Genomic DNA, 14,485 nt, shown 5'->3' with positions numbered 1-14,485 from the left:
TTTAGAGAGTTCTGGCTGCTCTTATTAGTAGTTCTGTCATCTTCTTCTCTGGGGTTACCTTCTGACTGAATAGGACAAGCACATGAGCATGTCTGATACTCTGCTTTTTTTCCAGATGTGCACACTGAGTAGTAGCTGGCAGGAGGCTTTGCTAATTCTGAGCCCAAAGCATAGCTGACTTTCCTGGTCCTGTCTCACCACGTCACCCTTCACCATTCTGGTCAGTGAGGGGCCAAGGACTCCTACCTCTTCCAGGAAAGGCCTGTGGTAGCCTGGACAGAGCCCCAAAGCAAGTCTCAGGACGGTGAAGTTTCAGGTTCCCCCAAATACATAAAAACCTTTGGAAAGTTTGAAACCACAGAGGACCAAAATGGGCTTTCCTCCACCTCACGCACACACACAGAAAAAAAATCAGAAATGGAGGGAGAAATTAAAACATGTGAAGTTTCATGAACTATCCCATGATTGTTTTTATTTTTAAAATTTCTGAACACACACAAAAACGTGCAGTCTATAGCTTGCATTTCCTGGGCATTGCTGGCCCCAGCGGTTATGCTGGGAGGCTCCTGGGTTCTTGTGGTCACGTGTAGAAAATCGAGGCAAAAAAGATTTCAGAGCTGGAATTCAAGCCCAGATGCTGTGGTCACTGCACCTTGATGTCAGAAGGCACGTCCCTTAATCTTTTAATAAAGAGGTAAGTGTTCTCTCTGCTGCAGTGTAATTCACAAGAGAATCTCGTGCGCTACCTCCTTCTGTACTGCAAAATCCTTCCCTTTGACAAACTTCTGAGCAAGCAGGGCAGTCTGCCCCTGGACAGAACCCTAACTAGGATAAGTGGAAGCTGCTGCTTCCAGGTCTTTGCTGCTTAAAAGGATGGATAGCTCCTCTCCAAATTTTAGATCAGAACTCCATAAGGAGTGGGAAACAGTATAGCACTTCCTCCAGAAATTAAACATAGACTGTTTTATGGTCCAGCAATTCCACTTCTGATGATATGCCCATAAGAATTGAAAACAGGTATTTGCATACCCATGCTCAGAGCGGCATTATTCACAACAGCCAAAATGTCCATCCATGGATGAATGGGTCAACAAAAGCCATCTATTCATATGATGGAATTTTCTTCAGTCTTAAAAAAGGAAGAAAATTCTGGCACATGCTACAACACGATGAACCTTGAAGACATTATACTAAATGAAATAAGCCATTTATAAAAGGATAAATTCTTTATGATTTCACTTATCTTCCACATAGAATACTCAAATTCATAGAGACACACAGGAGAATGGGGGTTATGGGAGGGGCTGGGGGAAGGGGAATGGGGAGTTAAATGTTCCATGAAGACAGAGTTTCAGCTTGGGAAGAGGATACATACTTAAAAATGGTTCTGATGGTAAATTCTATGTTATGTATATTTTACCATGATGATTTTTTGAAAGTCCATTAAGGGAAGTCACGTGGGAACAAGGCAATCCTCTCGCACAGACACCCTGCCCCAGGAGAAAGAAGGTGGACCCAAGCTTCTGCATCTCAGCCTTATACTCTTCAGCTCACTCTTTAGGAATTTTAATGATCTGACACCACAGAGAGTTTTACACTAAAATCTTCCTGTGGCGTAGTTTCTACAAGCTATTTGGCGGGGGAAGAGTGTAAAGACAGATAACAATAATAGACACCTTATTCATCACTTACGAAAACATTCATAACGGAAAATTCTTAGAAGAGAAAAATATTCATTTTCCCCTTATGTTTTCCCTTTTTTTCCCAGACGTTCATCTCCCTTATTTCTTTTCCACCGTACATGTGCTTTTTAACTTCTGGCAGTTCACTTCCCTTTTCTGTTTCAGGTTCCCTGGTCTCCATGTGGAAAAAAAAATCATTGCTTGCACGTTCTCTCCTCACTTTGCAGAGGATTGTTGTAAAGATTCTGAGAGTCTGGGACGTGGGAAATAGGCTAAAATATAAAGGTGCTGTGTTTCTCCTTCTTATTAAGAATTGCCTTTGGGGGCGCCTGGGTGGCTCAGTGGGTTAAGCCTCTGCCTTGGGCTCAGGTCATGATCCCAGGGTCCTGGGGGTCCTGGGGGTCCTGAGATGGAGCCCCGCATCAGGTTCTCTGCTCAGCAGGAAATCTGTTTCCCCCTCTCTCTCTGCCTGCCTCTCTGCCTACTTGTGATCTCTCTCTGTCAAATAAATAAATAATTTTTTTTTTTTTTAAAAAAGGAATTCTTAAAAAAAAAAAAAAAAAAAAAGAACTGCCTTTGGGAGATACCAACTCCACAGATGAAACTCACTCTAACTCATGCAAGGCCTGAGTGGGTAGAATTCTCACCTGGTTGCCTGATGTCTCCAATCAGGCCACAGCCACCACCTCATTTCTTCTTGTGTGACTGGCACAGCCCTGCAATCTTGCATCATTTGGGGGACTGGGAAGTGTGGCAGCCAATAGAGCTGTACCTCCATGCAATGTAGAGTGATGAGCTCCCCATACCGGGAGTATTCAAACAGAGTACAGATAATCACCTCACTGGGGATTCCTGCTCTGGATAGGAGACTGGAATTCTGAGGATTCTTCCAACTCTAAAAACGTAGTGATTTCTTTATGGCCAGGTGAGGAATCAATGAATCACATACCCCTTCCTTGCCGGGTGACTGGGCCACGGTCCCATTTCTAACCTCTCTGAGTTCAATTGTCTCAATTCTCTCTTACTGTTACATGATCTGCCCACCTGCTCCTGTTGTGAGGAGCTCTGGAAATTCTACAGGAACTAGTGCTTTGAAAATCTGTTATTTTGGATTGCCATACTAGGAAGAACAGTACTGCCTTTACTGTGATTTTGACCCTCAGGGGTCGGTGGCACCAAAGCTGGCCATGGGAAGCAGTCAGCATATACCTCAGGAAGGCAGGAGAAGCCTCTTGAGAGAGACTTGGGGTGAAGAAGCCTCCTGCTGTGAAGCCAGCACTTTTCCCCACAAATGGTGATTCCTTAAGTTTGCTTCCTGCCCGTCTCAGTCCTTCTGAGTGACCTTCCGGAAGCATCTCTGGAACCTTGTGAACATTGACTTTTTAAAAAATGTTCTACTAGGAACATGTTCCCTAACAGGGTTTCCTTCCACTTGTATACAAACCACCCCTCCCCCCCCCAAAAAAAATGCTTGCTGAATTAATGAACCACTTCTCTTATCTATTTTTCCTGTTATCGAATTCCGAGGGGAAAGCTGGGAGCTCTGAGGGAGCTGGGAGACGCAGCTCACAACGCCTCCCTCCCACCGGCTGAGAGCAGCCTGGAATCCCTGAGACTGAGGGAGGGAGACCGTTCCTGAGAGTCTGCCTTGCACTCGGCGGCGGGGAGCCTCTCCCACTGTGGGTAAGTCCTTTCCTGGCCTTCCTGGGGGAACCCTCCATCGGGGGAAAGAGGGAGATGCAGGCTACCAGGAGGCCACCAGGAGGGCCCAGAGCCGCTAAGCGGAAGGAATAGATGGTCGGTGGGAGCGCCGAGTCGGAGACTGTGGGGAAAGGGGAGGTGGAGGAAAGGGGGAGAGAAAGGACCTACCAGTGCGTGCCTGAGGATGAGCAAGAAGCCCTCAGACTTTCGAGGACAGGAAGAAAGGAGGAGAATATTGGCGGGCCTGGCCGCGGAGGCAAAGGCAAGGCTTCCTTTCCCACTTTTTCTCTTTCTCTTTCTCACAACCTGGTAGCATTTTAGTTTCTCCATTTCCGGGTTCAGCCTCCCACTCCAACAACCAGAAATCGATGGGAATGGTCCATCTCCTAAGAAAAAGTAAACAAATACATACCACACAATTAAACGCATTTGACCAGGTGCTGGGGGGGGGGGGCTCTTGCCTTTGCTTCCCCGGACACACCCAGATCACTAGGCTTCCCCCTCACCCAGGGGGCTGTGCTGCTGATGCTCTGTCTTGAGAACCCCTGAGAAAACTAAGGCAAACCTTCCTGACCCATGTCAGACCTGTCCAGTATGCTTTCAGGGCAGAAAGTCTCACCAGTGTTTCCTGTTGGCTTCATTGGCTAGATCGTGAATAGGCCTCAGAAGTTGACACTTTGCTTTGCCTCTTTATAGGCCAAGGGTCAGCCAGGATAGGTGTAGGGTTTAATTTTTCATTTATCCTGGAGCCAGGTATGTAATGGGGAGGAGGAGGAGTGGTGGGTTTTGCAAGTGAACCGCAATGATTGTACAAAGCCCACGTCATGCTTTGAAGAGCTTGGCTGCATATGCTTTTGCTCCCAAGTCAAAACTATCTCTGCTTCCTCTAAATCCAGAGCTGGGGCAAAGGAGCTTTGAATTCTATCTGGCAGAGGAAAGGGCTGAGTCCAAAAGAAAAGGACAGATGAGGGTAAAGACAAGAGGAGCAGCTTTGAGAAGACACAGTGGAGAAGGAGAAGACTGGGAGTCACAGTGAAGCATTACCTGACAGCTAAGGCTCTGGCAGAGTTCAAAATCAACTGCTTGTCTGATAGTCCTCCCCTTGCCCAAAGACTATGGCATATTTTAACTCTATAGGACTAAGCAAATGCTATTTTGGAATTGGATAGGATTTAGTGCAAAGCTTCTTGGTGTCTGTGCACTGACTACAAATACTAGCAGAGAATGGAAAATTGTTCCTTCATGTTTCCCTCTCCCGAAGCCTTGCTTCCAGCAGGATGAATTAAAAAGCTGTTTCAAAATTTACACTCATCTGCTTTACTTATCTTCCCCTGACATAGCTCCTGTTGCCCCTCCCTCTCCCCCCACTTCTCTTTTCTTCCCATGCAGACATTCTCACTCTTCTGCATATTCGCCAAAATTAAAGGAAATTGAAAGGTCTTTAGCTGTGCAAGATTAAGGAAGTGCTGATCTGAAAATAAGGGAAAACCTTACTGTGAAAGGCTGCTAGAATCTCACACTCTATCATCACAAAATCGGTTAGGTTTGTTTATTAGTAGTAGTGATCATTGTTTTGTTTCTATTAGTCTTATTTTGATAAATCGGCCTGTAGTAAATGGATATTTTTAAATCCCAGTTTATGAATTTTTTACAGAATACATTGCAGGTCATTTTTAGTGACATAGACATTCCCTCTGTCTTCTAAAGAATTTGTCTGTAAAAGTGATTTTGCATTGGCCCGTTCAATGCAGGGGGGAGGTAAGAGTTTTGTGGGGTTGGTATTGAGGAAATGGTAGTACATTGCTCTTTATCCTTGTTCTAGTTTTCAAGCCCAATAAAATATCCATTTCAAATGACTTTCTAATGCCTAGTTATATTTGCCAAGCGATTTATAAGACGTAAATTTACAGTCTGTATGTCTAAGCCCAGAGATGTTTTAGGGCTGGGGACAGTAGAGAAGAGGGTGTTGAGGGCTGAGGTAGGACAGATACTGAAGAAATTCAAACGATCAATCTCCAACTGTCTAAACACAGCACCAAGTGGAGATTCGAGACAATTATCCGAATAATTGGGAGGGAGGGAGGCACTTTCACCTGCCTTATCTAGATAAAAGGGCGACACGGGAAAATGTCCGTGGCCCTCAAAGCTCTGCCTCGGTTCTCTTCAGGATCACAAGAATCAGGCGATTTTTCTGTGGGTTCTGGGAACGGAGTCGGGATGGGGCGGCAAGGACAGGTTTCTAGAAAAACTTAAGAAGGTCTCCCACCGTGCCTCTGGGGGTTGGGGGGTAGAGGGTGGTGGGTCGTGCGCCGCGGGACTCTCGGCCGAGGTTGATAAGCCCCGCAGCCGATCTAAGGTCAATAAACCCGGCGGCGTCAGGCTCTGGCGGAGGGTAGGAAAGGGAACAGCCCTCTTAAGGCTGCCGGCGGAATGAAAAGCAACCCGGGACTGCTGAGTTCCAAGTCTGGGCGCCAGCATCGGGCGCGCAAGGCAGGAGCCCTGGGCCACAGTACGGGAGGCAGCCGGAGCTGGGGAGAGGGACCCGGTCCAGCGGACTGGGTGGGATCCTCGTGGCGCGGCCTAGAGGGAATAACGACCTTGAAAATGTCCCGAGCAGGCCTTAATGGGCCGGGTCTGGGACGACCAGTCCTAACCGCGTCGAAAGTTTGGAGAGGAATTGAAAAATAACTTTTTTTAAGGGACAGAAGAGCGGGGAGTGGGTAATGGACACTCCCAAATAAGGTGAACACTCAATAAAGCTTCAGGGACCCCTCAAAGAGGCGGAGAATTACCCCTAAAGCCAAAAAAAAAAAAAAAGAAAGAAAGAAAGAAGAAAGGCGATGGCCGTATTAATCAGTGATCAGTTTTAAGCCCTTTTGGATGGTGCTTCAGAGTTTACAAATTCATTTCACATCGAGGTGGTGTTTCTCCCACACCTCGTTTGACGGGAGAAGTTACTCTGCCCAAAGTTACATTGCTGGGGTGTCCCGCAAAGGGCCTCAAATCAAGGACCCCTGATCAGAGACGACCTTGCCAAGAGCAAGCCCCAATGAGAAGTACGCAGCCTGGGATGGAAGCCCCAAAGAACGCTACTGTCCCGTCGGGTGCGTTTAACTTCCCTGAGCCTCTGGTCCCTCCGGCTGAGCCTTCCGTACAAAGCCCGAGTGACCAGATGGAGAAAGAGGCGGTGGTGGTGGAGAGGGCTCTTGGAACAACAGGAGGCTCAGAGGAAACCCTGAGCGCGCGACACTACCTTCTTGAACCAGCGGATCTTTGCAAATAAACAACTAGACCGTTTGAGCTCTTTGCCACTTAGCAGCGGAACTTCCTCTTATCATTTCTATTCCTGGCGAGGCCGAGGTTACATTGGTTTGAATGCCTTCAACCATTATGGCGCCGCATAGGTCAGGTCACCTCGGACGGGGATCGCTCCAGCTGTCTCCAGGGTCTCGTCTCCAGCCCCAGGATCCAAGCGGGATCCAACGTCCCCGAACAGGGCTAATGGCTGAGAAAGCCCAGGCCGCAGACTGCAGAGTCCAGGTCTCGATCAGTCTTGTGACCTCGGGCCTGGCCCTGGTACTGCTCAAAACGCGTCCGGGATCGCCCTATCCGCGGGAGCCCTTTGGCGGAGCTCAGAGCCCGGGGGATGCTCAACGCGGAGAGGGACCCGGGAGCTGCGGAGAAGGGGGACAGAGCATGCACCCGCCGCCTGCACGCGCCTTTCCAAGTGCGGGGGCTGGCGCGACCCTGGACCCGCTCGCCCCAACGTTGTTGCCCCCATTCGGTTAGGGCAGCAAGGAGGGAGCGAAGCCGCGTCCCTCTGCTGTCTTTCCAGGCGCTACCGCCCACGTAAGGTTCCAGAAGAGGCCAAGAATTACAACAGGAGTTTCATCTAAACGGGAATTCCTTACACACGCGCGCGCTCACACACGCACGCGCACACACACACACACACACACACACTCCCCACGACTTAGGCTGCTCTACATTTCAACATCCCTGTGCAGAGAGACAGCTCCTTCCCACCCTAGTCGAGGGTCACAGCGAATCCGACTCCAGTCCGCAAGGCACTGGTTCAGTCCTTTCTCGGAGGACTACTAAGGGGCATGGATGGCACCCCGAGCAAGAGGGCTTAGTGGCTACAGACACAGAGTTCAGAGATTCTCCCTCAGCCGGGTTCAAAGAGCCTTAATATTTTCAGTTCGTCCCTGGCCAGCGCGGAGGCCGGAAGTAGCGATTCTCGACGCTTCGGGACCTGGGGCTCGTGCAGAAGCCACTGCATTCCCAGGCCCGGGCAAGCTGGAGTTCTGGGGAAGGGCACTGTCTTTTTTTTATCATTTCTCGGCCGCAAACTCGACAGCTCTCCAGCACCCGTCCTCCCGGTCTTAAAAAAGACTGTCCGCAGACCCTTCCCAAACCACACAGTTCGCTAAGCCCAGGGGCAGGGGCAGGGGCAGGGGCGGCAATCCCTGGAGCAGATGCCCGCGCGGGGGGCCGGGTGTCCAGGCGCCGGGTGAGGCGTTCGCAGGGGTCGGTGTTCGACAGCGCGGAGTTTGGAATGGCTGCGGCTTTTTTTTTTTTTTTTTAAGATACTGTGTTGTGTTGTTCTCTCTCATCCAGCCTACGCAAGGGTCTTAGGGATTTTCTTTATTCGTTTAGTATTGTCTTAACTTTCCTCGTTTTCTCCTTTCCTTCGTTCATCCTCACCCACCCCCGCCTCCCTCTAGGATTCTCGTTCTTCTCCCTCTAATTCAATTCCTGCGTTTCCTTTCCTAGCTTAATCAAAATCCTTCCCCTTTACTTTGTCCTTTATCTATAAAATTTGCCCGCTCTTTCTTTCTTTCTTTCTTTCTTTCTTTCTTTCTTTCTTTCTTTCTTTCTTTCTTTCTTTTCTTTCTTTCTTTCTTTTAACCTGAGTGCCTTTCAGTTTCGCCCGGTCCTTGTTGGCTGCAGACCCTGCTGATTTTAGCGACTGCGGGATGATCCCGGACACACGTTCCACCTTTAAAATTTCCAGTGTCTCGTTTGTTCTTTTCTCATCCTAATTCTAGATGATTACTCCTCATGGTAAATTCGTTTTTATTAATTTGGATGTGCTGCTTCCATGTAGAACTTACTGGATATAGATGTCTTGTTGGGTGAATGAGAAGCCGTCCTGTTGGCAAGTTATTTTAATTTCTGGATATTGAACTAAACAGTAGCTGTGTGTTTGCCCTTAAGAGATTTCTTAAATTTCCACCTCTAAATAAATAGCACACTATAAAATCATTTTCCTATGACTAGGTGGGGTGCCACTGATTCACAAAAAATAATAATAAAAAAAAACCCACGATGCAGGGTTTTTTCTTTTAATGTAGAAACATTACATACTGAGCCAGAAGATTTGTCCTGCCACACCATTTATTATGGCTTTTCACTAACTGCAAGATTTAACAGGAAATTGATACGGTATAAATAGATAACTTTCCCTTGTTCACCAGCTAAGATTTTATTTGCTTTCTGTTATATCACAGTAATTCTATCTTAGTAACGATAGAACAATTAGTATATCCTTGTAGATAAATAATGATTTTGAGCATTTGTCATTGTTTTATGTAGAATTTGTTGTTAGAGCATACATGAAATTTTCTTTTTATAAGTGTTAATAAATAGATCTTTTTTTACTTTTAGATAATAACTGGAGACAGAAAAAAAAATAACTCATAAGAAAAAAACTTAAGGTTTCTTTAAGACACTTAAAACTAAAGAAACTTTTCCTTAAGAAGCAGTCATTAACAGGTAAAAACTTGAGCACAGAGAATTAGGAAGGGAGATCAGAAAGGCAGCTATGCTTCCTCTGGGGTAATTTAAAAACAACAAAAAATTTAGGAGAGATACAGCCCTCCTGATGTAGTAGTCGCTGTGCAAATGCGCCTCTCTGATATCAAGGGTGGGGGGGATGTCTTCCAAGTGTTCCTAGCTTCTTGAAAGTTGACAAGCAGAATTCAGGAGTTACTGTCTTAGTACTCCCTAGAATTCAGATAGTAACTACTGACCACATCAGATATTTGCTTCCTTAAATGCTATGGGAGTGGGTACAGGATCGAGGGTCCTGGGCAAGTTCTGAGAAGAGGCTCTATGTGGAAACAGCCTTGGGGCCCCAGGATTTGTCAGCAGCTCTCTGCTCTCCTTTGGCCTCTGGATTCCCCCCAGGCTTCTCAGGGCTGCCTTAGAAAGCTCTCATCGTAGTGGCCGCCGGGGTTTGCTCCAGCCACGATAACGAAGGGGCTCGCTATCTAATCTGGACAGCGGCTTGAACAATCCATTAGACCTCAGCATTTATCGGGGCGGGGGTAGAGGGAGGGATGCGGTCTGGCTGCCCCACCCTGTTCTAGGAGGCTTTGAGTTGCCCCATTTGGCGACAGAAAGGATTAATGAAGTAGAGAATTTTGTGTGGACTCAAAACTGATTGCTGCATGGTATGCTTCTTGACACTGGTAAATAAAATTCTACCCATTGTCAGTATAAAGATGAATTAGAATCCCTTTGGGTTCAGGGGATCGCGTTTCCTTTTAAGAAGTTCAATATATTTTATATTGTCTCTTTCAAACTCCACACCAGTCAAAGGGCACTGGAAGAATCCAATATTCACCAGTATTCCTCGGGACTTGAGAGACTTAAATCCATCCACCATTCTTTCGTTCATTCATTCAGCAAACATTTACAGAGCTTTCCTCTGCGCCAGGCATTGTGCCTTGTACTGACAGGTTAAATTATTTGCCCAAGATGAGAACTCCACTGGCGACTGGGGTGGGACCCTAAATCAACTATTCCAGTCCCGTGACTGCTCACTTCTTTTACTCCAACACATACAAATCAGAGACGTCGGGAGCTAGAAGGGCCCCAGAGGTTATCTGCTTCAGCCTTCCATTCAATGCAGGAATCCCCTCCCCAGAAGGCCGGCAACAGTCTCTACCCTCAACTGGCTCAGTAATAATCACTCCTGCCTGGGTTTTCCACTTGAAAGTGACTCACTGGACTGGCAGGTCTTCCCCCCCCCCCCCCAGAGAAGACCTTCACTGCCTGCCCACACCTAAGCTCACAGTGCTAAGTCTCTCAAGCTGCTGCAACCCACAATACCCCAAGAACCCAGCTGTGCCACTTCCCCTTCAGAAGTCTCTTGGGAAGGGAGATCCCAGGTTCTGGACACCATCCCCGTGAAACTTTAAGGCTCTATGGGCCTTAGTTAATCCTCATTTGTCCAATAGAGGATATCTGTTAGCATGGAAAACAATATAGGCAGTAGCCAAAGAATCACCAGAGTCTGTTTCTGGTCCTGATGCAACCACCTGCAAACTGGGTGACATCAAGAGAGTTATTTCTCCTCTATTTCTGGCATATGCAAGAAATAAGATGTATGAATGTGCTTTTCAAAGTTGAGAGCCACCTTCTTCAAAGATAAACTTTCCCTTTGTAGATAATCCGAGATTATTCTCATTTGCTGGTTAAAAACATAAAGGCTATAAAAGGCAATTTCTGGACAATACGATCATGACAAAGAATGTCCTGGAAACTTTAGATCTGATGAAACACTAAGTGCAAATTGTCCCTGGGTCAGAGGTAAAAGTTTGGACTCCAGTGTTACAATAATATGATTTGAATCCCATCTGTACTACTTACTGGCTGTGTTATCTTCGGTAAATTTCTTAACATTTCTTTTTCATTTATGAATTCCTCATAAACTTTACAGTACAGGGCACGTGGGTGGCTCAGTGCTTTAACATCTGCCTTCAGCTCAGTCTGTCCTGGGACCAAGCCCTTGATCAGACCCCCTGCTCAGCTGAGATTCTGCTTCTCCCTCTCCCTCTGCCCTTCCTCCACTCAGGCATGCTCTTGCTCTCTTAGTCTCTCTCTCTCTCTCTCTCAAATAAGTAAATAAAGTCTTAAAACAACAACAACAAAAAAAAAAAACTTCACAGGACAGGCAGAACCTCTCCCTGGTCCCGGAAATAATCTTCATAGTGGGATTTATTCATCTAGGCACCACTATCCCCCTTGGTTTCATGTGGTTTTGTTAGTTTTGTTTCTTGCACATAGTCTCAAAGCCCTTCAGAAATTAAATTTGTCTGGTAAAGGATGGAAATTTGCCTGACAAATTGATAAGTATATTTTTAAGTTATCTTACACAAAATTGAGTGCTGCTGGTGGTACTGGAAATTTTGGAAGCAACATTTCTAGAAGGCAAGTTTGCAATATGGATCCAAAACCTAATAAGTGTTCATATTCTTTGACCCACTTTTCCAGCAATAGAAATTTACCCCAAGGAAATAATCAGAGGCTTATAAGGTGCTCTACTTACCAAAATTTATATCAGTTTGACAAGGATACCTCAAACTTCTATTTATTGTAGCAAAAAGCAGAAAATAACATGAACTCTCAACAGTAAGAGCTTGTTTACATAAGGCAAAACCCATAGTTAGCCATCACACTGTTTCCTTAAAATACTTAATGACATAAAGGGACACTTGGGTGCCTCAGTCGGTTGAGCCAGCCTTGGGCTCTCAGTTTCAGCTCAGGTCATGATGTCATGGTTGTGAGATTGAGTCCTTCATGGCAGTGGGCTCCATGTTCAGCGCCCAGTCTGCTTGTGCCTCTCCCCCTGTATTCCTGAGCACAATCTCTCTCAATCTCTCTCAAATAAATAAGTAAACAAAATCTATAAAAAATAGTTAACGATATAGAAATGTTACATATTTAAAAAAAATAAAGGGGCACCTGGGTGGCTCAGTGGATTAAGCCGCTGCCTTCGGCTCAGGTCATGATCTCAGGGTCCAGGGATTGAGTCCCGCATCGGGCTCTCTGCTCAGCAGGGAGCCTGCTTCCCTCTCTCTCTCTCTCTCTCTGCCTGCCTCTCCATCTACTTGTGATCTCTCTCTGTCAAATAAATAAATAGAATCTTTAAAAAAATAAAAATAAAAAAATAAAAAGAAGATTGCAAAAACACTATGCAGTGTGAAACTGGTGGAGAGAGGTGGGGGGAGGGAAAACACTATTGTCAGTGGGTGAGTGGTGAGGGATAGTTTTTCTTGTTCTTAATATGCTTTCCTGTATTTTCCAAATGAACTACAATGAGTTCCTGTTTCTTTGAAATTAGAGAAAGAAATGTTTTGAGAGGGGTGGGGAGGATTGATCAGATTCAACATATGTCTCTTCCTAAGATTTCATGACTATTGTGCTTACAACATAAGTTTATCTATTTTAGAAAATTCAGGGTTCACTTTCCTAAAACTCAATGGACTCAAACTCCAAGAATAGTTCTCCACACTTGATTCCTGGCTGAAGACATTTACAATTAGTAGGAGTGATTTTTCCACAAAGAGATCTCCCCTCCCCCCTTTAGAAAATGTTTTCACAGCCATCCAGATTGTCTCAGAATTTCACTTGTAACCTTGAGTGTTTCTAAAATTGAAAACATAGTCTAAGTTCTTGTAACTTTTTGTCTTCTCAAAACTCCCTTTGCTGGCAGAAGGATGTGCAGGAATGTAAGGCCAGGTGCTGGTCCAGCTGCAAATAAAAGCTGATTATTCTGGAAGAAAGGGAGGAGAGTTTGAACAGGGAAGGGAAGTCCGACCTTTAGGGGTGGCCCAAAAGCTGGAGAGGGTATTCAAAAAGAAGACCTTTGTGGAAGCAAAGTTAGCCGCTAAGAATGAGACTGAAGACCAAATGAGTTACAAGACAAGTTTTAATGAATGTCAGGTGCCTCTATTGAACTGAAATAGTTTTAATTTGTAGGTAAAGGAGTAGTTTATAAAGGAGCAGTTTATAAAGATGAAGGCTGCTTTCCTCCCGCTTTATAAGCAGAGTGTGAAATGGAGTTGGAGGAAGAATGGTAACAAAATAAATTTAAATTTAAGGAACCATAAACTTACGGAACCTTCTAGATGTCTGGGAGGCTCAGTGGATGGAACACGGAACTCTAGATCTTGGGGTAGTAAGTTTGAGCCCCATGCTGGGTATATAGAGTTTCCTTAAAAATAATAATTATAAAAAACTTCAAAAGATCTTTTACTGAGATTTTTAATTGAATGTAACACATTTGGTCAACAGAAGATAAACGTAACATCAAACTAGAGGTCTGTTTCATTGTTGTTAGTTAGCCAATAAACATTTAGCAACTAAAAATTGTAGTCTGAGTACAGCAGGAAATATAGACTTGAAATGCCACTCCTATTCTCTTTCTCCACACTTTTTTTTTTTAACACCGATGTCAGCCTTTGTGTGTAGGTTTAGTTGGCTGGTTGGTGGTAAGGGAATATGAATAGAATTTTGGTGGAACCACCAAAATTAGTTTTTGTAGAATTACACTTTTATAGACTATTCATCTCTTCCCTTCTCCTCTACAAGGCAGCAGAACCCAGTCAGTCACCATATTTATCTTCATGTCACATTTGCTAGCCCCTGCACATTACAGACATGGTGGTAGTTCTGTCTTGAAGAATAATTCTCAGAAGAGGGATGTTCCAGGCACTTTTGCTCACTGAATTCACTATGACAAAAATCTTCCACAGTTACTGTCTTCTCCACACTTGTCTCTGAAGGAAATCAAACCCAAATCCTTGGGTAGAACTTATGTACTCTTGACATGGCCAGGGTGCATCCCAGACCAAAGGGTAGGAGATGTGAGGAGAACCAGAGCTGGGAAGGGCACATATTTTCAAAACCTTTGGAAAATGCTTTATTTTCTACTAGCTGGGAGTTCCTAAGTCTCTAGGCCAGTAAGATATTGACTGATTTTCTTACCACTATGACTATCCCAGAAATTTCCCATCAGACACCAGTTTTTCTTAAAGACTCAACCTTTCTATATTTTTTATATAAAGATTACATAATCTCCATATAATTTTTAAATAATTTCAATATGTAATCAAAGTAGAATAAAAGAAGTCAAACAATTTTTCCCTTGACCCTGCTACAGACCAAACGGTACCTCAAATGGTTCTCTCATATGTAAATTTGGGGAGAGTGAATAACATCTATCAAAGTGCTTTCACACACAGGTCACACTTATCTTCACAGTTGATTGCTCTCTGGAGTAATCCATGTGTTATTGAAGTATTGTGTCC

At 45.1% G+C, this 14,485-nt stretch overlaps 1 protein-coding gene across 1 annotated transcript in view; it reads left to right on the top strand.

The window, feature by feature from the left end:
- Positions 1 to 3,289: 3,289 nt before the first annotated feature.
- Positions 3,290 to 14,485, top strand: part of GATA4 (GATA binding protein 4) — an 83,760-nt gene continuing 72,564 nt past the window's right edge. The window contains exon 1 of the mRNA XM_059393381.1: positions 3,290 to 3,365. The gene's annotated coding sequence lies outside the window, so the exon portion shown is untranslated. The remainder of the gene's footprint in view (positions 3,366 to 14,485) is intronic.

Source organism: Mustela nigripes, chromosome 1, assembly GCF_022355385.1.
Source record: "Mustela nigripes isolate SB6536 chromosome 1, MUSNIG.SB6536, whole genome shotgun sequence".
Lineage (NCBI taxonomy): Eukaryota > Metazoa > Chordata > Mammalia > Carnivora > Mustelidae > Mustela > Mustela nigripes.
The sequence above is the reverse complement of the archived record's forward strand: the minus strand, read 5'-3'. Positions and strand labels throughout refer to the sequence as shown.